General features: G+C 40.7%; 1 protein-coding gene and 1 long non-coding RNA gene across 14 annotated transcripts in view; one reads left to right on the top strand and one right to left on the bottom strand.

Moving 5' to 3' along the window:
• The window catches only part of EIF4G3 (eukaryotic translation initiation factor 4 gamma 3), a 418,798-nt gene that overhangs the window by 248,010 nt on the left and 163,397 nt on the right, over window positions 1-7,391 (top strand). The window lies entirely within an intron of this gene.
• LOC114007245 (uncharacterized) overlaps window positions 1-7,391 on the bottom strand; it is a 41,052-nt gene that overhangs the window by 4,329 nt on the left and 29,332 nt on the right. For 2 of the 3 annotated variants that reach the window (XR_003548871.1, XR_003548870.1), the window contains exon 4: window positions 2,525-2,677. This is a non-coding gene — a long non-coding RNA (uncharacterized LOC114007245). Of the gene's footprint in view, window positions 1-790; window positions 2,678-7,391 lie in introns of those variants that run through there. The other variant, XR_003548869.1, reaches the window with a different exon arrangement.

A 7,391-nucleotide genomic window follows, 5' to 3' on the forward strand; every position in this document is an offset into this window, starting at 1 on the left:
GAACCTTGTTTTGGGCCCCTTTTTTTTTTTAAGTTTTTTTTTTTTTTTTTTTTGCTATAGAACACCCCAGGGGGATGGTCATACTGCAGTCCTTACTCCTCCGTTCTTGTCAGGATTTTGGGGTGCTCTGGGTCTAGGAATCAAATTGTGCAGTTGGCCAAGTGGGAACTAGCCACCTTACCCTCCATGCCACTGGCTCTCCCAGTTAAGTCTGAGGAATGTTCATTATGGTTTTTGTATATCTGGTGAGGAAGAAAAGAGTTTTTTGAACCTGTGGGATAATAGTCCTCATTTATCAGTCATCTGGTAATTATCACACAATATTAGGAATGTATATAATGCAAACTGTATAACATAAACTTTTCTATTGGTTCATCAGAAATGTCATGATGCATTTTTGCATAGAAAAATACATCATGACTTTTCCAACGAAAAAGGTGGTGTGGAGATTATGGCGCTGGTTCCCATATGGCTGCCTACACAGTTCAAGTGTCAGATCCGGTGACTTGAAAATCACACCAGGTATGGGACCAGCAGTTAGCGTAATGGCTGTCACTGGACTCCCATGTAGTTGACCACGGTTCAAGTCCCAGACCCAGTGGCTTAAGCTCATGCCAGGCGCGTGTACGTGCGTTCCCAAGATCCCGAGAGGAGAATGGAGGAGAAGGGATCGAGTGTGGTCATCCCCCCTGGGAGGTGATTTCTTGCTTTCTGTCTCTCTGTCTCTCTCTGTCTTTCTGGCAAGCACACACGCCCTATAGCGAAAACCTCTCCAAAAAAAAAAAAAAAAAATCACACCAGGTGCATGTGTGTGTATGCATGCCCAAGATCCTGAGAGGAGGATGAAGGAATAAGAATTGGAGCATAGCCATCTGCCTATGGGATGATTTCTCATTTTCCCTCCCTCTTTCTGTCTTCAACAAGTGAACATTCCTTATAACAAAAATCTTGAAATATCCCTGGAGGATTTCTTTGCTGAGGCCAGAAGTACATCATCAGTAGTCTGAGTATCTCACAAACTTAATCCCTGCCCTACTGTACATGCTTATAATTTTAAGTTCTATATATTCTCCAGGACCGACCCTGTGGCCCAACATTTATGGGAGCCACATCCCACATATCTGACTGCACGGTTCAAATCCTGGCCCCTGAAGACTTAAAACATATGCTGGGCATGTGTTCATGTGTGTCCAAAATCCTAACAGGACAGAGAAATCAATGAGAAAGGGTTATAGTCTGATTATGCCCCATGTGGGGAGAGCACTGCCCTCTTTCCATCTCTCTCTGGCATGCACACATGCCCTCTGGCAAACAAAATAGAGACCGACATGTTTTCTAGAGCCTTGGGACTAGGACTCCTTACACATCCCTGGTTCCATGTCATCTACCAAAACCAGTGGAGCAGTTCTTAAAGAAGGGACTCACTGGCCAGCTGATATGTACGGTCAACCACACAGCTTGATTCCAGGACATAACAGTTTGAAGAACACACCAAGTGCAGGTGTATATGTGCCCAAAGTCCCAAGAGGAAAATGGAGAATGGATTACAGTTTGGCTATTCCCCTGGGGAGAGGGGTGCTTTTTCACTCCCCGACTTGTTTCTCTCTCTGTCTCTTTGGTTAGTGCCATATACTCTCTAGTAAACATAAAAAAAGAAACAGAAAACACACAAGGATTCTTGGCTCCCCTTCTCAGAGACACTCTAAGTCTATTCTTACGAGTAAGTAAAAGTTTTCTCTACCTAGTTTGTAAAGTATTTCCAACAAAGCTGTCTAAAAAGTATATTTCTGCCATGCCATTGCTACTTTTCGTTGCCTTTCATGGTGGAATCTTAAGCATTCCTTGGAAAGTGCTGCTGGGTTTGTCCTGCCCTTAATGACTGTCTAATGAACCTAGACACCTTGGTGGGACTGCTAACAGGCTACGTAGCAAGCCTCCTGGAAAGCCCCTGTGCAGTTGCTGCTTGCTTCTTCCTGTGGTATGCATCTCCCCACTAGTTAATGTCTTTGCAGCATGTACCTGGAAGACATTCCTGTTGACATTAGCTAACATAATTGTACATCTCCATGATTAGACATAGATTCTTTGTTCAGAATTTAGCCCACTTTTCCACATATGTAATTAACCTTCCTCTACTATAAAGAACCATTGTACTTCCAGACAGTAATCCAGACAGTTTAAAGGAATGCTCTTCTTTTCCAGTCAAAAGAAAGCCCTCTTCAGTAAAACCTAGTCTTTCTGACAGCTTTCCCTTTCTCCAATATTCAGCCTCCCCTCACCCACAGCAGCCTAGAGAACTGTTTCTAATGATTTTGAAAAGATAATTTTCTTTTCTAGTACAGAAAAATACCCCAAACACATTTTCTTTAATATGTGTCTTTTATTTACTATTGTTGGATTAATATTGGGTTGCTGGGAAAAGTGACATATTTTTGCATAGAAAAACAGAAAAATATGTCATGACTTTCTCAGTGACCTAATACTATTTGGTAATTTAGTTGCAGTCATGATAAAGACATCTTACCTTTTATGTTTATATCCCAAGCATTATTATTATGACTTAGCGTGACTGGGTCTCACTTCCACATCTTCATCTGCATCTCAATGTCTCCTCTAAATGTCAATCTTGTATTTCCAGTTGTCTGTCATATATTTCCACTTGGAAATCTCACAGCCACTTCAAGTTCAACAGAGAGGGAGAGAGAGAATATTACAACCCCACCCTCAGTGGGGCATAGTCATGCCGCAATCCCTTTTCTCCCATTTGGGCACTTGTGCACATGTCCCCAACATCTTTTTCAAGACTCCAGGGACTGGGATTTGAATCATGTGGTCGGCCATGTGGGGTCCAGCTGCCATCAGGTCACAGAAATGGTCCCAAATGATGATATGTGTAGAGCAATTAGCATAATTTTGGACATTTGCTCAGAAATTTGTAAGCGTTAAATAATATTAATACTTCTATGTTTAGTTAGTATCAAAGGGCTAGATGTTGCCTTTAAACTGTATTAAAATTGTACTGAATATATGGTGTCATAATCTGAGGAATTTGTCTTCCAAGGAAGAAAAACTCCAAATCGTTGACATTTTCTGAAGAGTTCTTAACAAATCTTTAACATGAAATAGTGGAAAATCCCTTTAGGATAGTAGTTCTCATGCATGTATTGTTTAAGTTTTTTCTACCCACTATGTACATTAGACACATCTCAAGGTGACTGCTGCTGTGATTGGGAAGAAATGAGATGATCTGTGTAGAACGGTGGCATTTGGGGGGCCAGCAGATGGCATAGTGGTTACGTCACTCGACTCCCACATGGCTGACTACGGTTATGAATCCCAGAACTGGTGATTTGAAAATTATGCTGGACGCATGTGCTTGCGTCCCAAGATCCTAGAAGGAGAAGGGATTGTGGCCTGACCATCCCCACTGGGAGTGATTTCTCGCTTTTCCTCTCACTATCTCTCTAGTCAGTGCACAAACTCTATGACAGAAACCTCTTAAAAAAAAAAAGTGGCATTTTTAACAGAGTAGATTTTTAAAGGAGAGCCTGCGATCAATAACTAAAATATCCAAAGAGAAAAGAAATGGGAAAGAAATGAACAGGCCAGCCAAAAAATGGAACAGTCCAAATGTCCATCAGCTAGTGAATGGACAAACAAAATGTGGCATATAGATACTGTGGAATATTTAGCCAGTAAAGCCATTAAAGGAATTAAGTACTCATATGTACTATAACATGAATACCTTGAAAACATTACGCTCAGGGAGTAGTCACAGAAGACCAATGATTCTGTGAACTGTCCAAAGTAGACTGATCCACAGAGGTAGAGTGTATTAAGTGGTTGCCTGGGACTCAGAAGAGTGCTAAGTGGTACAGGGCTCTTTTTGGTATGATGTAAATGTTCTAAAGTGAAACTGTAGTGATTGCTCAACTTCATGAGTGTATGAAAACCCACCGAATTGTATATTTTAAAGGGTGACGTTTATGAGCAGTGAATTATGTCTTAAAACTGTTATGCGCCACCAGCATCTACATAAGGGTCTGGCTAGGGAAGTGATAGCTTAGAAATTCAGAAAGCAGGTTTCAACAAGATCTCTGTAATCTGCAGAATCAGATATGAGTGTTGGGGTACAGTCAAAAAATTATTCCCTCTTAGCCCAGCCACAGTGGCACACAGGTAGCATCACTGCATGGGAGGCCGGAAGCTGCTTTCAAGGCACGAGTTCAGTTCCTGGACCATCCAGAACACATCTGCCTGTGGTTTCTGTGCCTGTAATCCCAGCTGATTGGGAAACTGGGGCAGAAGGATCACCATATAGCAAACCCTGTCAAAAATAAATATATCCTCTTTGACACATTTTATGCCTGAACTGTATATTGTTTTTATTCTATTATTTTAGTAGTAGTTATTTCTTTCTTGAATTCGAGAGGGTTTTCCCACTTGTTATTGAATGTAGCAATCATTCTGGAAGCATTGTTTAGGAAATAGGGAACTTTCACTAGGCCAGGAAAATAGGGCCCTTCTTTGGGATCAAAATACATAATGGATCGGGGCCAGCAGATGGTGTGGTGGTTAAGAGCACTGGACTTCCACGTGGCCAACCATGGGCCTAGTGGCTTGCTTTCTCACTTTTCCTCTTTCTCTTTCTCTCTCCTCTCTCTATCCCTCTCTAGTCAAATTTAAATAAATAAATAAATAAAGTTCAATAAAAGAATTCTTTAAAAAATACATAATGGATCTGTATTGTGTTTTTGTTTGTTTGTTTTACAGAGATTTCTGCTATCGCTGCAAGTGCTCACCAGAGAGACGTAGAGACAGAAAGTGAGAATTCATGCCCTGGAGGGATAGCCATGCCACAATCCCTTCTCCTCTCTCCTCTCTGGATTTTGGGTATGCACACACACACGCCTGGCATGAATTTGAAGCTGCCAGGTTTGGGACTTGAACCATGGTCAACTATTCTGGAGTCCAGCAACATAACAATTAGGCCATCTGCTGCTCCCTGGATCTGTGTTTTAATACCAGTGACCTTGGGGCTGGCCCTGTTGCCTAGTGGTTAAGAGAGTCAGAACCGACATGGCTCACTCTGGTTTGAATCCCAACCCCAGTGGCTTGAAAAACATGTTAGGCTTTGTGTGAAAAACATGTGAGGCTTTGTGTGTGTGTGTGTGTGTGTGTGTGTGTGTGTGTGTGTGAGTGTGTGTGTGCATGCATGCATGTGTGTATACATGTGCCTATCCAAAATCCCAACAAGATAGAGAAAAGGAAGAGAAGCATGACCACACTCCAATGAGGGTACTTTCTCACTTTCTCTCCGTTAACTCTGTTGAGTGCATATGCTCTCTGGCCAATAAAAAAGATTCTGCATTTTCTTGTGTATGTAACTTTGTCTTTGTAATACTTTTGTCTCAACTGTTATCTAAATCCTCCTTCATCTCTCACCTTTGGCCCTCAAGGCCTTTCTTGTCTTTGCCACTGTCTATATGTTAATTTATCTGTCTTTTCACTCACCTTTTTTTTTTTTTCAGTCCATTTCATAGACCCTTATTATCTTAGACCTCAGCTGCTGCAACAGTGCTTTTTAGACTTGTCTTGAAAAGTATTTTCAGTTCATGTTTTGCAGAAAACACTCCCAGGGAAAATATTGCTTTTCTTCCTTTTTAAATAACTATTTTATTTAACTTTATTTACTTACTTATTTTAATTTGACCAGAGAGGGACAAAGTTGGGGGAGGGGCAAGAAAGCAATCAGCCAGGTCCAAGAGTGAAACTCGGTCATCCACGTGGGAGTCTTACCACGTCACCTGCCAACCTGAGAAAATACTGCTTCTGATGCCGTGTATCTCTCCAAGACTTAGAGAGACAGTTACTCTTTCAAGGTTAACAAAATCCAGGCTTTCAGGTTGGCCTTCAGGGTCCTCTCTTACTATACTTTACATTGTTACTGATTTTTTTTGGCTACTCTGTCCCACCAATTTGATATGTGTTAATAGTACATTGTTGCCTTTATGCTAGCTTCTTTTTCTTTATTTATTTTAATTTTTCTAGGATGTTTGTGCTCACTGGAGAGAGGCAGAGAAAGAGAAGGATAGGGAAAGTGAGAAATTCCCCCCACGAGGATGATCACCCCACAATCCCTTCTAATCTGTTCTCCTTTTAGGATTTTGGCACACACACACGTTTTTCTTATTTTTAAAAAATAATTATTTAATTTTATTTATTATTATTGCTATTATTATCTTTAATTTGACCAGAGAGAGGGGGAAAGTGAGAAAGCAAGCCTCCAGATCCAGCACTTGAACCATGGTTGACCATGTGGGAATCCAGTACCTTAACTGCCATGCCACCTGCTGATTCCACTCACGTGGTTTTCTTTATTTTTTTTTTTAGAGGAATTTTTTGCATGTACTCACCAGAGAGACAGAAAGAGAAAAGAAAGAAATCACCCCTCCCCGGGACAGATGGCCACACTGCAAGCCCTTCTCCTTCATTCTCCTCTCAGGACTTTGGGCATGCATGCACATGACCTAATGTGTTTCAGATATCTGGGTATGGGACATGAACCATGGTCATCCATGTGGAAGTCCAGCACCTTAACTAGTACACTAGCACTTGGCCCCACGTGTGTTTTTCAAGCTACAGTGTCCAAGACTCAAACCATGCATTTGACCGTCAGGGATGTACCTGCCTTAACCACCATGCCATCGCCTGTTCTGTGCTTTCTCAGCCTAGACCATATTAAAGAACCTTCTCAAAAATTTGTTCTACTCAGTATGACTGTGTTCACAAAATTTTCCATTCCAGTAATTCCTTGACTCTTAAACACCTAAATACTTTCTATATCAATTCAAAGTCTACTGTACTTTATGAACATTGTATTTTCTTCTGACTTTCTTATAGCTTCTTCAAGGTTACTAAAGCTCTGATTTTCTTTTACTCCCACTGAACTTTTATTGAATGTTTATTTTCTCATTTAAATAAAAGAGTAGGTTTGTATTGGTGTTGGCGTTCTTAGTTTTGTAGGAATTGTTGGTTTTTTAGAGTATCTGGCAGTAACAAATCAAGTGTGTTTAAAATCACTGGTATAAAAATGTGTTGATATTAATAATAATCACTATCATTGATTAAATGCTTACCATTTAGGAGACACAGTGGCATTAACTCCTTTTACCCTAACCCTGTCCTTATTTGAAGGAGATTGTGGCGCAGAGAAGATGATACGTACTGAAGGTTACATAGTGAGTGACAGTGCCAGAATTCAAACTTCGCTTTATTGCCCACGGTCATTACCATGTCTCCATATTGCCGCTCAAGTTGAACTACATATCCTGTAAACATACTTAGAATTCAGCAATTAAAATTTAAGATATTTTAAAATAACTCCTGCT

This window comes from Tupaia chinensis, unplaced genomic scaffold (genome assembly GCF_000334495.1).
Source record: "Tupaia chinensis unplaced genomic scaffold, TupChi_1.0 Scaffold000146_1, whole genome shotgun sequence".
Classification (NCBI taxonomy): Eukaryota; Metazoa; Chordata; class Mammalia; order Scandentia; family Tupaiidae; genus Tupaia; species Tupaia belangeri.